Source organism: Silurus aristotelis, assembly GCF_946808225.1.
Source record: "Silurus aristotelis genome assembly, chromosome: 24".
In the NCBI taxonomy this organism is placed as follows: Eukaryota; Metazoa; Chordata; class Actinopteri; order Siluriformes; family Siluridae; genus Silurus; species Silurus aristotelis.
In genome coordinates this window covers 17347508-17363116 of record NC_139597.1, presented here as the reverse complement: position 1 = coordinate 17363116, position 15609 = coordinate 17347508, and the positions used below count along the sequence as shown (strand labels likewise).

The 15609-nt window shown below is 38.2% G+C and overlaps 1 protein-coding gene and 1 long non-coding RNA gene across 2 annotated transcripts in view; both read right to left on the bottom strand.

Moving 5' to 3' along the window:
• Positions 1 to 15609, bottom strand: part of LOC310719309 (uncharacterized protein) — a 92687-nt gene that overhangs the window by 34421 nt on the left and 42657 nt on the right. The window lies entirely within an intron of this gene.
• On the bottom strand, positions 1078 to 5906 carry LOC310719228. Its single transcript, XR_014531393.1, has 3 exons — positions 5870 to 5906; positions 5044 to 5142; positions 1078 to 1135 (listed from the first exon to the last, which is right to left on the bottom strand). It is a non-coding gene; the product is annotated as an uncharacterized lncRNA (long non-coding RNA).

Sequence of the window (15609 nt, the reverse complement as noted above, 5' to 3'; positions counted from 1 at the left end):
CGAGCAGAACCGATCCGGGAGTCGGAGCGCGTTCAGGACGAGCATAGTAAAGCCGTTAAGATGAGGGGAGCGTCGGGATAACAGGCGCGGTCGGGAAAATGGAGGACAGAAAGGTACGAATGGAAACAGGTCAGTAACAGAAAGACAAACAAAACAAAGTTACTCAGGAAAGTGATCAGGGCAAGCCTAAAGACAATCTGGCACCGACTGCAGGATTCTGGCATCCTTATAAGTGTTAGAATATTAGACGGCAATTTCATGCAGCCGGTTGGAAGGGGGCGTTTCCTTGGGGATTGAGGCAGCAATGCCGGAAGTGCTCAAGCGGGCTGACAGACATAATTCAATCCCAATTCACAAAATGTTGGGACACTGTATAAAATGTTATAAAAACAGAATGTAATCATGTCCAAATCCCATTAACCCCATAATATGTTTATAATAGAACATAGAATACATAATTTAAACTAAGAAAATTATTTTAAGGAAAGAATTTTTATGTGATGCAACGTCAAAATTTGTGTTCCTAAAAATAAACAGCTGGCAAAGATTTTCCAACTAATTAATAGGCAGCTGGTGATACAAATGACTGTTTTACAGAGGCAGTGTCTCGTAAAAGGAAAGAAGGTCAAAGGTTCACCAATCAGCAGAAAACTGTGACAGAATAATGTTCAACTTAAATTTGTGAAGACATTTGTTTTGTATATGTAATATTCTATAGCAGGGGTCACCAACGTGGTGCCCGCAGGCACCAGGTAGCCCGAAGGACCACATGAGTAGCCCGCGGGCCTTTTCTAAAAATAGCTGTTTCCTACTTTGTTAAATCATTGTTGATACTTATTATGAGAAATCATTAACATGATCAGTGTCTTCACATAGATGAATATCATTACTTATTAATAATAACATAATAAAAGGTAAATTGAGCAAACTGAAAACTGTATGTATTAAACTGGTAGCCCTTCACATTAATGGTACCCAAGAAGTAGCTCTCAGTTTCAAAAAGGCTGGTGACCTGCTCTACAGTATATATCATAAAAAGATTCTGAGAATCAGGATAAATCTCTGTCCATAGGAACAACTTTTCATGGAGATACAGCTGGGTGAGGGCGATTCTGATCTTACTTCCTGGAGCTCACTGCACAACATTATAGACAGTGTTTCAGTAATTCATATACAGTACAGACAAAAAGTTTGGACACACCTTCTCATTCAAAGAGTTTTCTTTATTTTCATGACTATGAAAATTGTAGAGTCACACTGAAGGCATCAAGGGCTATTTGACCAAGAAGGAAAGTGATGGGGTGCTGCGCCAGATGACCTGGCCTCCACAGTCACCGGACCTAAACCCAATCGAGATGGTTTGGGGGTGAGCTGGACCGCAGAGTAAAGGCAAAAGGGCCAACAAGTGCCAAGCATCTCTCGGGGAACTCCTTCAAGACTGTTGGAAGACCATTTCAGGTGACTACCTCTTGAAGCTCATCAAGAGAATGCCAAGAGTGTGCAAAGCAGTAATCAAAGCAAAAGGTGGCAATTGAAGAACCTAGAATATGACATTTTTCAGTTGTTTCACACTTTTTTGTTATGTATATAATTCCATATATAATTCCACGTGTTAATTCATAGTTTTGATGCCTTCAGTGTGAATCTAAAATTTTTATAGTCATGAAAATAAAGAAAACTCTTTAAATGAGAAGGTGTGTACAGTACAGACCAAAAGTTTGGACACACATTCTAATTCAAAGAGTTTTCTTTATTTTTAAAGGAACTCGAGCTGCGTCACAACGCGACCACGTTGTCCACGCTTTGTAATAATTTGTGTAATCAGTCAAATTGGATGCACAGTGTCACCGGTGAAGTGACATCACGAACAGGAAGCTATAAAAAGCACATAGAGTGAAGTCGGCGCCAGCATAAACAAAGAAGCATGTCCTCGCCAGCAAAGCTGTTGCGATCACCTGGATGCCCTGCCACATTTGCAGGGTGTCTTCACTGTCCTGGAAGTGTTCATGGATTCTTTTGGCGTGTGCGCGCTTCACATGCAAACCTGCCAGTTTGCATGTGATTAATTCACAAAGTCAGTTTTTAAAGATAATCTGATGTCTAAAAATGTTTGTTGATCGTATTGAATGATGGATAAAGAGATATTTACAAAAAGACTTATAGGAAAAATTAAAAAAAGGCACAAAAAGCTGTAAAGTTTGCTAGGAGCTCTCACCAGCGCAGCCATCCTGTGGCAACCGGAACCGGATTGAACATAATAATATGTCAAGATGGCTCCCACTATATTATGGGGGGATACGCACAGCTTGTGTGTCGCTTGCTTGGTAGTGGAGCATGCTAAGTCGGTTCTCGATGGAGTTGACTGCTCTGTGCACAGTGCTTCAAAGGACTGCTTTGAATGCACTGACTGGGACATGATTAGGGAGGCTGCAACCAGTGACCATCTACATCGGCAAGTGCATTGATGGTGTGACCATTTTCAAGACCATCACCACATGCTCCAACCAGAGGCTGACCGCTAAAGTGTGTGAACTGCTAAAATCAAAAGACTCCGCCTTCAGAGCAGGGGACAAGACGGACTTAAAGACAGCAGGGGCCAAACTGTCCTGTGTTATCAGAGAGGCGAAGCGCGCACAGGCAAAAAGAATCCATGAACACTTCCAGGACAGTTAAGACACCCTGCAAATGTGGCAGGGCATCCAGGGGATCACAAACTACAAGAGAACTTCACCTGCTTGTGACCATGATGCCTCCCTCCCAGATGCACTGAACGACTTCTACAGCCGGTTCGAGATGCAGAACAACATGGTGGAGAGAAAGACCACCCCTATTTCCATGTGACTAATTGCTCTGTCTAACCTCGGCTGAAGTAAGGAAAACTCTATGCAGAGTTAACCAATGGAAGTCTGCTGGACCAGACAACATTCCAGAGTGCAGAGTGCTCAGGGAATGTGCAGAACAGCTAGTGGATGTCTTCACCAACATCTTCAACATCTCCCTGAGCAGCGCCGTTGTTCATACTTACCTCAAGACTACAACCATCGTTCTCGTGCCGAAGAAGTCTACTGTCTCCTGCCTCAATGACTTTTGTCCCGTTTCCCTCACACCCATTGTGATGAACTGCTTTGAAAAGCTTGTCATGAGGGACATCAAGACCCAGCTCTCACCTTCACTGGACCCCATGCAGTTCGCGTATCGTCCAAACCGCTTCATGGACGATGCCATCTCCATGACCCTTCATATGGCCCTCACCCACCTGGACAACAAGGACTCATATGTGTGAATGCTGTTCATAGACTTCAGCTCAGCATTAAACACAAACACCCTTAACACCTGATTGAGAAGCTGAACCTACTGGGCCTGAACACCTCCCTCTGTAACTGGATCCTGGACTTCCTGACTGGGAGAGCTCATGAGTCAGCATACAGAGGAGGTGCACTGGTTAACAGCCTGGTTTGGAGAGAACAACTTGTCTCTGAACATTGACAATAGTCACTCCCATACTCGGTTCTCTTTTACACACCGCACTGTGTAATATAAACAAGTTTTACTGGCGGCGCTATTTTGTGTTTTGTCTATTTTTGCTTACGTTGTCTTGTTGTCTTTGCACTGTCGGTCTTGCACTGTTTGCACCAGGTTGCACACGATGCACTTTATGTGGCAAGGACACTTACTAGTCCTTAGCCCTGTGTTTTCTCTCTGCGATATGGAAGTCGCGGAGCTTACGGAGGTTATGACACGTGTCGTTGCCAAGCTCTATTTAACTTGGCCGGCTCATGAGCAGAAAGTCATCTAGTAAATTAGATAAGCGCTTTCTGACTCCCGCGTCACAACCTCCACATCGGGGTCTTCCTTTCTTTCCTGACCTGCACACTGAGGTGTCCAGGTCATGGGTTAAGCCTTTTTTGGCCCGCCCCACAGTTCCACTGTGTATTCCCACATTACGTGGCGGAAAGAACAGGGTTATGAGGCGATGCCGTGGGTTGAAGAGATGCTTGCCACCTATCTCTCTCCCGGGATTGCCTTATTTCTTAAGACCCCAGCACTACCCACAAAGCCCCTACACATAGGCTGGGTAAAGCCTATGCTTTGGCAGGTCAAGCCGCCTGCATGTTGCAGGCATATCAGACTAAACGGCTGCATGATTTGTATGTGGGAGGTGCCCCGGGCAGCCATTTTGATGAGCTTTGCCATACGGCGGATCTGGCTTTTAGAACCACTAAAGAGACCACTAGGGCCATTGGTCAGTCTATGGCTGCCCTGGTGTCCAAAGAAAGGCACCTGTGGCTCACTCTGTCAGAGATGTCTGATAGAGACAGGGCAGTACTGCTGTATGCCCTGCTAACATCTGGCCTCTTCGGCGACTCTGTAAGCTCGGTGGTCGAAAGGTTTTGGCAGCGACATTCAAGCGGTTCCTTCCACACCGCTCACATGGGTCCATTAACCCTGCCACCCTCAGTGCTTCAGGGCATAGACAGCTCCAGCGAGCTCTTCTTTAAAATTAACTGGGTCTGTCCAGTGCATCCACTGGACACCTATGTCCTCAGGACGAGTCCTGGGAGGAAAAGCGATCAGCTGCTCGTCTGCTACGGCCCTCCCAAGAGAGGCCTCCCTGCTAATTAGCAGACTTTGAGCAGGTGGATTGTTGATGCCATCAAATCATCTTTTGAGTTCTCTGGTCTCCCCACTTCATTCGAGGTCAGAACTCACTCCACCCGGAGTGTGGCTGCCTCAAAATCTTGGTCCTCTGGAATTCCCCGACAAAACATTTGTAACGCTGCAGGTTGGTCCACCCCGCTGACCTTTGTGCGGTTCTACAACCTGGACTGCAGTTCTATTCCTGGCCCCTTAGTTCTCCTCTAGTTGTGTTTTTTTTTTTTTTTTGACTGATTATACACATTACTTTTAGAGCGTAAACACTCAGGCGTGTTCCCAAAGCGTTTCGACGCAGCGTCTCGTTTCCTCAGGGAACTAGGGTTACATACGTAACCTAGAGGCGTTTTCTGCTTAACTTTAGCAATGACATTAACAATGAGATGTTACCTTTGTTGAGAGGAATATTCTTTAAACACGGCTGGGGGACTCATAGATTGTTCACTTTTCATGGCTGTCGGCGATTCTGATCTTTCTTCCTCGAGTTTACTGCACAACATTATAGACAGTCTTTCAGTGATCCATATACACCTTTTATTTTTTCAAAGATATTGTTTAATTAATCAGGAATCAATTTACTTTCAATGAACTTGAAACTTTGAATTGTTGCTAGCTCAGAGATGGACCTAACAATAAAATTCTTATTTATATTTTAGCAATATAATCATAAACACAACGTAGTGATTTAAATTAGACATTAGAAAAGTAAGCTAGCAAGCTAGTTCTGTAAAAATTAAGTTAGCACACAAATTTTGCTGATAGTTAAATAATTTTGCTAAAGAGACAAAGCAATTCAAACTGTAATTGTTCTATCAAACTGCTCTTAAAAAATATTATTTTGGCTTCAAAGCATGTTTTGTTATACAGTATATACAAAAATCACTAACATTGAGGTGTATTTCTTTTCATGATAATAAAACATTATTAATGACAGGGATTCCCAATGGCTGTATATCATATTAATGCGCTGTATCCTGGGTATTGTATTGTTTAACTAAAAAATAAAGGAAATTACAATAAAATTTGTTTCAGTGATTCATATACACTACTTATTTTTAAATGTTTCTTCAGACATTGTTGAATTCCTCAAGACTCAATGATTGTTTATGTTCAAGTGATGTTTTTTATAAAAAGTTCTGAAATTATTTGCATCTGGTTAAATTATTGTGGTGGTCATACTGTAGATATGTAGTTATTAAAATACATTGTTGATTACCATTTTTTTGTGGGTGGGGAACCATTATCTGAGTCCAGATCAGTTGTCGCCATCTTTGAATATTAGTAAACTACGTACAAAGAGGAGTCAGATTTTTTCTACTGGAATGGATCACACTCCTATAAAACACAGAAACAAATGTGCAGTTTAATAATCTCACTTGGCAACACAGCCAACACAGTCTGGTGAAGCATCGTTCATTAGTACAACCTGAAATCCGGAAATGCTGGGAGTTTTTTTTATTTGAATAAAATAAAAACTAAAAGACTTTTAAATCACATAAAACCAATAGAACGATAAAATGAGCTCATTTCAAATTTGATGTCTGCTACAGGTCTCAATAAAGTTGCCTCAGGGGCAACAAAGGGATTATATTTAACAAAGGGATTTAGAATTTTTTTTAAATATTCAGCTGGCAGAACGTCTAGCAACTAATCAAGTTAATTATCATCACATCTATAACATGATTAGCTATAAAAGGGAGTCTCAGAAGATTGGCAGAGGCATAAAAAGATTGTGGAATACATTAAAAACAACATTAAATTGACAAATTGGCTTTGCAAATTTCATGGAATACCTCCAAAAAACCGCTGTCGGTAAACACGATCTGCCGTGCCATCTGCAGATGCCAACTAAATCTTTATCATGCAAAAAGGAAGCCATATGTGAACATAGTCCAGAAGCATCGTCCGTTGTGTCCTGTGAGCCAAGGCTCATTTAAAATGGACTGTTTAAATTTATAAAAGTGTTCTATGGTCAGACGAGTCCAAATTTGACGTTCTTGTTGGAAATCACGGACGTGTGTCCTCCGGGATAAAAAAGAGGGGGATCTTTCAGCGTTCGGACCGTTCAGCATTCGGTTCCAAAGCCAGCATCTCTGATGGTATGGGGGTGCATAAGTGCATATGGTATGGGCAGCTTGCATGTTTTGGAGGGCACTATAAATACTGAAAGGTATATAAAGCTTTTAGAGCAACATATGCGCCTGTATAGATGATGCCTACTTCAGGGAAAGTCTTGTGTATTTCAGGACGATGCAAAACTATATACTGCAGCTATTACAACAGCTTGATAGTAGAATACTCCGGGTGCTGACTTTCCCTGATTGCAGTCCAGATCTTTCACCTATAGAGAACATTTGGCGCATCATTAAATGAAAAATACGCCAAAGAAGAGCACGAAGTCTTCAGCAGCTGGAAATCGATATCAGGCAAGAATGGGACCAACTCATAACCTAAATGCCCAGGTGTCTTTACACTGTTTTAAAAAGAAGAGAAGATGCTACACAATGGTAAAAATGCCCCAGTGCCAACTTTTCTGTGACCTGTAGCAGGCATCAAATTTGAAATGAGTTTATTTTGTGCATGAAAGTGTAAACTGTCTCAGTTTATACATTTATGTTCTTTATGTTCTATTGTGAATAAAAAAATGGCTCATGTAATATAAAAGTCTTTTAGTTTTCATTTTATTCAAATTTAAAAAGACGTCCCAACATTTCTGGAATTCGGGTTGTAGTTCTTTTGTCACTTCTGCACACTTAAATACTGTATCTTGAAAATTATGGAATTATGGCAAATGGAAACATGCCATTTTTCATGCATGAGAATTTGAAAAGAGGAAGCTGAAAGGTCTTTATTACATATCAAATAATAACCTGTTTTGCAGGTAGTCTGTACCAGTAACAACTGCCATTTATACACAAGCATTTTATTATATATCCTGCAGAATATAGTCATTTATAATAATAAATTAACTCCGCTTTAGGCAACAGCCCTTATTGAATGACATTAATATAACCTTAAAGTCTGCCTTTGGTTTTATCATTATCACAAACTGAATTTAAGGCTGGTGGAGAAACACTAGCGTTGACTTTTTTTGAGCTGTGAACATTTAGAGCTGACTAAATATAATTTTACATAATCTAACTTTTTGCTGTAAACAATATTGCATTCACATAATTTTCTAACACACTTTAGCACATACAGCTCATTGTAACATACCAGCAGTGATATACCCTGTTTACAGTAAATTTATTTTCACATATTTAGATTTCTGTATTTAGTACCCTTAGGCTGAAAAAGTAAAAAAATAGCATTTTTTAATTTCACAACAAAAAATTTCACAACTTTACTCTAGTGATACCAAGCAAAAAAAATTGTGAATATTATGCATTACTTGTATAAAATGCGTACACTATTTCATGTGATGAACTAAATATTTTGCAACAGATAAACTGCACAAAACAGAATAACAGTAAACGTGTTTCCGTTGTGTCCTGTCATGTACAACCTCATTAAATGCTTTTTATAGAGAAATTTTGAATACTTACAGTATATTGTAAGTAACACTGACATTTCATTGATAGATCTATAAATTGGCTACAATTCTGTTATTAGCATCTTCTTTTACAACATTACATTTAATTGTCATTAATTAAACAAAATTCCACAAACATTCAGAAGGTGTAAAAGTTTAAATACATCACAGTTTTACAGTTACAGTTTACTTATTTTATATAAAAAATTCACATTCTGCTTATATAAAAGTGCTTATAACATCTCACCTTTGTTCAAAAGTCAATGTTTCTCCTTTTCCAACTGACCGACAAAATGTGGAAGGCAAGCGAGAAACACTTTCACTTTAGGAGGATGGATTCATTACATTATGTGTCAATTGGAATGATTCGACTCTTTGAACTGAATCTTTTAGAGAAATGACTCACAGATTGAAACTTCTTGCTGAAAATTCATTAGTATTATTTTTTCATGATTTTTTTTTTTTTTTTAAGGTTTTCTAACCTGGACCTCAGTGCAATAGGACCATAATGGACCCATTTAGTTGGTGCAAAAATTGTCCTTTCAATGTGAAAAGCCCTTCAAACCTCTTGATGTCGATTTGTACTCCATAAAACATATAACAAAAAGGCAAAAAAAATTTATCACATACATCAAATAATTAAAAAACAATTCTTACATTTATTTAATATTTAACAGGTTCTTTCTGTGATAAATTTGCACAAATTTGTGAGAATATACGTTTATTTAATTTTCGGTGCACATCTTTTTCACAGAGAGAACATTTTAAATATCATATCACAGTAGGTCATCAATGAATTAAGATATACTATACATATTTTGAGCAGTTTTACTTAAACAGTACTACACACGTGTATTTTAAAGCAATACAAACAATATTTTATTAAAAGAGTAGGAATTAGGGTCCTCTTTTAATTAGACACTTAATTTCATAATTAACTTTGGCTGTGCATGACTGGAAATATAAATCATGACACATATGGATTAAAAGCTTATTGCACAGAAGACATATGACATTGGTCTGTACATTACATTTGATCAGGAAGAATAAAGGAATATGAACAGAATGAACAATGTAGAAAAGTATTAAAATATATTTCACACTGTCAATAATCTCTCCGGAATGTTCACTAGTAAAACCTTCCTTACCAACATTACATGCATTTGGTTCCTCCCAGTTTAGGCTGTATAAATAAAGTTATTACAGTTAATTTTTAACTGTTGTTCATGCACCAGTGAAGGGTATTATTTGTTTTGTGGGATTTTGGTAATTACTTTAAATGGTACAGTAAATGGTATAATACCATTTAAAATCGAGCTTTTTTCCCCCAAATGAGTTTACGTATATAACCCTAGTTATATCCCTGAGGGAACAAGGCGCTGCGTCGGAACGCTTTGGGAACACCCCCAAAGCAGCTCAAGTATGATGCAGCTCAAGTTCCTGAAAGGGAACTCATTTGAAATCTGTTGTACTTAAACAAAATTTACAGTGTAATAAATTCTATAGATGCAGTGTATAATGTCTTACTTAATAGTTTCAACCATGTAAAAGGTTTTTCTTTGTTTATTTATTTTTTTTACCATTTTCTCTGAACTTTAATTTCGAACAACTTGATGTTCTAGGAAAAACAAAAAAAAGCTGTAGCTGATTGTTTTGGTTGTTATTTAAAACTTTTTTGGTTGTTCAACCTTATTTATTATCAACTAGATCTATCGCAATACAAATTTACAGAATAAAAATCAGATACACCTCTAGATACAACTTTCAACAATTTATTTATTTATTTTTAACAAGCCATAATGCCAGGGGTATAATTTATCAGTTGGATTTATCTTTAAATACTTTAAATGACTAATCTAATCTAATCTAATCTAATCTAATCTAATCTAATCTAATCTAATCTAACAAAACGTTATATAAAATCATTAACAATATAAAAAGTTTATTTTTTTATATATAACTCTTGTATACTTTCCTTTCCAAGAAAATTCATCAGTGTTGTATTATCATAATTTTTAATGCCTTCAATCAAACATACAAACATATGAGCAATTCTTAATCCTCTCTGTACTGCACTTACATAGAAAATGTCATGTAGCAGGAGGATCGTCAGATACATGTGCAGCCAAAAACCAAGCCTGAGCAAGGACATGAAAAGACAATTGTCAGTGAAAGGTGTACTGTGAGAGGTGAAGCTTATTAAGGTGAGAAGGAAGAGGTGTGAGTGATGAGTGATGTGTCAAACAAGGAAGTGCAGTGGCTGTTGGGTAATGCAGTCCCTTAGCATAAACATGACAGGTCTTCAGTATCTTCAGAACAGTAGGCCCAAAAGGGTTCAAACATAATAATTATTATTATTCACAATCAAACAATTTGATGATTTCTTTTGCAGCAATTAAATAAAAAATGTAAATTTAAAATGTGAAAAATATTATTAGTGTTAAAAAAAGGGGGAGACGTTCTAAATAAACTATTTTGATAACCAGCTACTTTGAAGACAGCATAAGCCATTCCTCTCAAAATCATTGTAAAGAAGGTGAATGCAGTTAATGTTACATACATCATTTGAATAATGCTGAATTACTTATAATAATAATTAAAATTATAACAATATGTCAGGATCTGGGGGTTCTGGCTTGGGTGGGTTTTTTTTTTTTTTTTTTTTGGTTTTTCTCCACCAGTTGTCACCAGACTGTCCCCTTATTAGCGTTTTTTGTTTTCTTAGTAAGTCCTTGGTTTTGATTGTTTTTTTATTTATTTATTTTTTTGCTGAGGGACACTATGCTTAAGTTTTTTTCCCCCTGAGTTTCAAAAGAAATTCCCTTTTTAATTTGAATTTGAACTGTTTTCTGTCTGCACTTGTGTTACATATTTAGGGCCTGAGTTTCTGTTTTTTGCTGCATTCCTTTTTTTGCTCTTATTGGACTTTCAAATAAAACTGCTAGAGCTCCATCCTCTCATGTAGTTGACCCAGTTCTAACCTCATATATAACAATACTTCATTGCACAATAAAAACCAAGAAGATACAGCTGATTTGATTGTAATAAATTAACTTATATTTCTTTACTGAACCATAAAGCTACCCCACATGGTGAAATTTATTCTGCTGGTCATGAAAGTTTCACACATGGAGAGAAATATGGGTTTGCTGTACATTTGCCCTAAGCTAAAATAAACAGTGCATAAGATTTATCCTGACTAGTACTGAACAACATTAACAAAGTAGAACTAAACAAAAGAAACTTGGGTCCGAAAAAAAAAGAGAGAAACGCATGTAAAAGATACAACTCACATTTTTGTTACCCACATTTTATATATATATATATATATATATATATATATATATATATATATATATATATATATATATATATATATATATATATATATATACACAAAACGATGTTGGACATAAATATATTGATGCTATATAAAACACATATTGCTACAGAAAGTACAGAACGAAAACCACAAAAATAACAGGTTTTATGTATTGTATTTCTTCAAAATGTACAATAGTTACAGTGAAAAAAGCTATTTTAAGTACAGATGTTCCCCAAGTTACGATGGTTTGACTCAGTCTTGTGGTGATGATAACGATACAACAAAATTGTACAAATATTTAAACGTAGCAGCATATGCTCCACCTTCCACTTGCAAACTGCTACCATTTACGAATACTTCCTCATACTGATCCACATTCTTTTAGACTCTTGGGTAGGCTAGGCCATGTCTCGACGATATTTTGAAGTTACGATGCGGAAATTGGAACGCATCTCCATCGTAATTTAGGGACTAACTGTACTTATATACAACAACATTTGTTATGTATCCTGTTACACAGTTATGTATAGAAAAAATATATTATAATATTAGACAAATGTTAATCACATACAAATATCACAGACACTGTTATATAACCATATTAGTTCCAGTCCAATAATTTTAGATTGACAAACAAGCACTTTAGCAAGCATTTACAATGTTCAACTGTGGGTTGAGAAATAATAATTATTTACACATTATAATTAAATCCATGTGTAATGTACAGTATGTAAACAGTCATCCATGAGTAATATATATAAACCACTGGTGGGCGGTCAGGGCCAGCAAAGCCTTCTCTTTTGGTCTAAACACTATCAGAAGCACTGACCTACATTTACAACATAAATTCTAATATTTGTTCCATAAAATTGCATTAATTTATTCCCAAAAGTTTATTCTCTCCATTTCGTAGCGTATCTCTTGGCTGCACTGCTTCCAGTACGTTTGTGGATGTTAGATTTTTTGTCCAATCGGATTTCAGCCTCTATGTGCTGCCATGTCAATTTAATCTGCCCAGAGCCTTTAAAGTCTGTTGTGCTTGCCTTATTTACCAGTCTACTTAAGAACTAGCTCTGTTTCTTTAACCAATCAGATTTTAGATTTGCCTCACAGAATAGCATCAGCATCTTTCCGTCCTCTGATTGGTTGGTCAGAGGGAAACTGTTACAGCCAAAACATTCATTTTTACAAACTATGTATTGTCAAACTATGTATTTTATATTTGGATTTTTTTATGAGGTCATGGGAATTTATACAATTAAGATTAAATTCAAACAGATTAACTGTACACAATGAGTAGAAACACTTAGCATGTTAAATGTGTTATAACTGAATAAACATCTTATCAATTCTCCAAATGGACATACAGGAACACCGGCGTCTTCAAACACACAGATGTTCATCACACGCTGAATGTGAAAGAAAAACATGAATTAATAACAAAAACTAGACTGAGGGACTTAATACTTCAACAGCATGTATTAGTCTCTGTCCTAAAGAAAACATATCATAACCTGTTTACAACCGATCATTTAGCATTTAGATAACATCTGTTATAACATTTAGCTAAAACAAAGAATAAGAATCAGGAGAATAAGGAACACAAGTTTTAGCTCGTTTGATAATGAACATCACTGTGCTATTTCTGACTTCTGTCTTTTAGCTAGCTAAATAGAGACAGACAGACAGACAGACAGACAGACAGACAGACAGACAGACAGATAGACAGACAGATAGATAGATAGATAGATAGATAGATAGATAGATAGATAGATAGATAGATAGATAGATAGATAGATAGATAGATAGATAGATAGATAGATAGATAGATAGATAGATAGATAGATAGATAGTACAGCAACAAAATGCAGTTTAGGATCTTCTAGAAGTGCAAATAGTAGCAATGTGCAAACTGACAAGTGCAGATAAATATGCAAATAGTACATATGCACAGCAAATAAATATAAAGGTTCTGGCAGCAAAATGTGCAGAAGCACAAAACAGAATTGAAGCCAAATATAAAAAATTAATTCTGACTAAACATAACAGTGACATTTTCAAATATTACACCTAAATATGATTTTACCAATTAACGATAATAAGGTTAAAGGATTTTTTCACCCTTCAGAAAGATTATTACTCACCCCAGAATTTGTAGATTGTAATGTTTATCATCCTTAAGAGCAGAAAGTTGCTTCTTTCCTGAGTCTCCAATTTTATTCCAGGACAAATACAGTTCTCTCAAGTGGGAGGGGTTTAATTTCAAAGCTGAAGTCAGAGCAGCACAACCTTCATCTGTGACATCACAGGTACGTAACCTACATAGATATAATGACACTGTTCACATAAACTTAGGAGGAGAAGCTACATTAATGACTTTTTAACACGCCTTTCTGCGCTTTTTTTCCCCTTTCACCTATCTTCCTCCGAGGAGGGGAAGAGTATGGAACCCAGCGATCCCGTAGAGGATATGCCCCCACAGCCAGTTCAGTTTGAGGTGCTGCTGGAGGTAGTGACTTAGGCTGTAGGGAACAACGTCCCCTAAGCAAGCTGGATGAATGTTACCTGCGACCGACGTCGCTGCCTCCACGGCGAGGTTTGACATTTTTGCACACTGAGGTGACCAGTTCGTGCGTTAAAAAGCTGTGCCGTGCACACAAAAAAAAAAACACTAGGACCTGGTTAATTGGCTGGTTAATTGCCTATTGTTAGCCTCATGCTGGCCAGGCCGGCCATGGTTTGCAAACCCGGTAAACCTGCTTGTAAACCTTCTATCCCAGGCATGGGGCCCTTTGCTTCACCCCTGCCTCGAGCTGTAATGGCTGTGGCTGTGGCCATTGAGGGTCTTAGAGAGTCTTAGCCACTGGTCGTATGCCATAAAGTGGAGCCTGTTCACTACATGGTGCGTTGGTCACCACTTAGACCCAGTTAGCTGCCAGGTTAGCCTAGTGCTGGAATTTTTTCAAGAACAGTTCACCAAAGGGTTGTCTCCTTGTGGCTTATCATGCTCCGCTTGTCGAGCAGTTGCTGGGGAAAAACCCGTTAGTGACACGTTTCCTCCACGGCAGTGGTCCCCAACCGCCGGGCCACGAACTGCACCGGTCCGTGGGTCAATTGGTATCAGGCCGTACAAAAAGTATTTATAACTTACATAATTTCTGTTCTATTTATTATCTGATTCTGAACGATATTTTATTTTGGAAAATTACCGGGTTCTCTCCACCACATCTGTCTATGACTCACTCTTGATATATGTCATGATGCCTTGGTCACATGTCTTACCTCCATCCGCTACCTTCTTAAAGGGGCTGCTCCAGCCGGTAACACATAATACATTACCGCTAAATTGAAACCCCCAAGCTAGCAAAATGAACAAAACAGTGAATTTGTGTTTATTATTATATTTAGAAAATACCAGTTTTTATGCCAGTCATATAATTTAATTTTGTTTGTATTTATCCGCCACACCTTAAAGGCCGGTCCGTAAAAATATTGTCTGACATTAAACCGGTCCATGAAAATATTATCTGACATTAATCCGGTCTGTGGCGCAAAAAAGGTTGGGGACCACTGCTCCACGGTACCCCGAGGCTGAGGCCTTTAGGTGTGACCCAGTGTGCCTCATGGGACCTGGCCATTTTTCTGGAGGCCTTGACTAAGCCTCCCTCCTTTCCCCTATCTGAAGTGCCCTTGAGATTTTTGACATTCAAGACTGTTTTTATATAGACCATCTCCTCTCTAAAGAGGGTTGGGGACCTTCACACCCTTTCTGTGAGCCCCTCCTGTCTGGAGTTTACCCCAAGCATGGCCAATGCCTTCCTCTACCCCAGACCGGGGTATGTCCCCAAGGTGCCTGCAACCAGTCGTGATCCAGACATTCGATCCTCCTCCTTTTTAGGCTCCCAACCAGGTGAAGCTTAACCATGTGTGCCGGGTACGAGCACCAGACACATACGTCAACACAACTGCTGTGTGGAGGAAGTCGGTTTAGCTGGTTTCTGCTATGGTCCGTATAAAAAAGGTTTTCAAAGCGATTAACAGACCCTCAGTAAGTGGATTGTGGATGCTATCCACTCCTCTTAAGAGTCCTCTAGTCTCC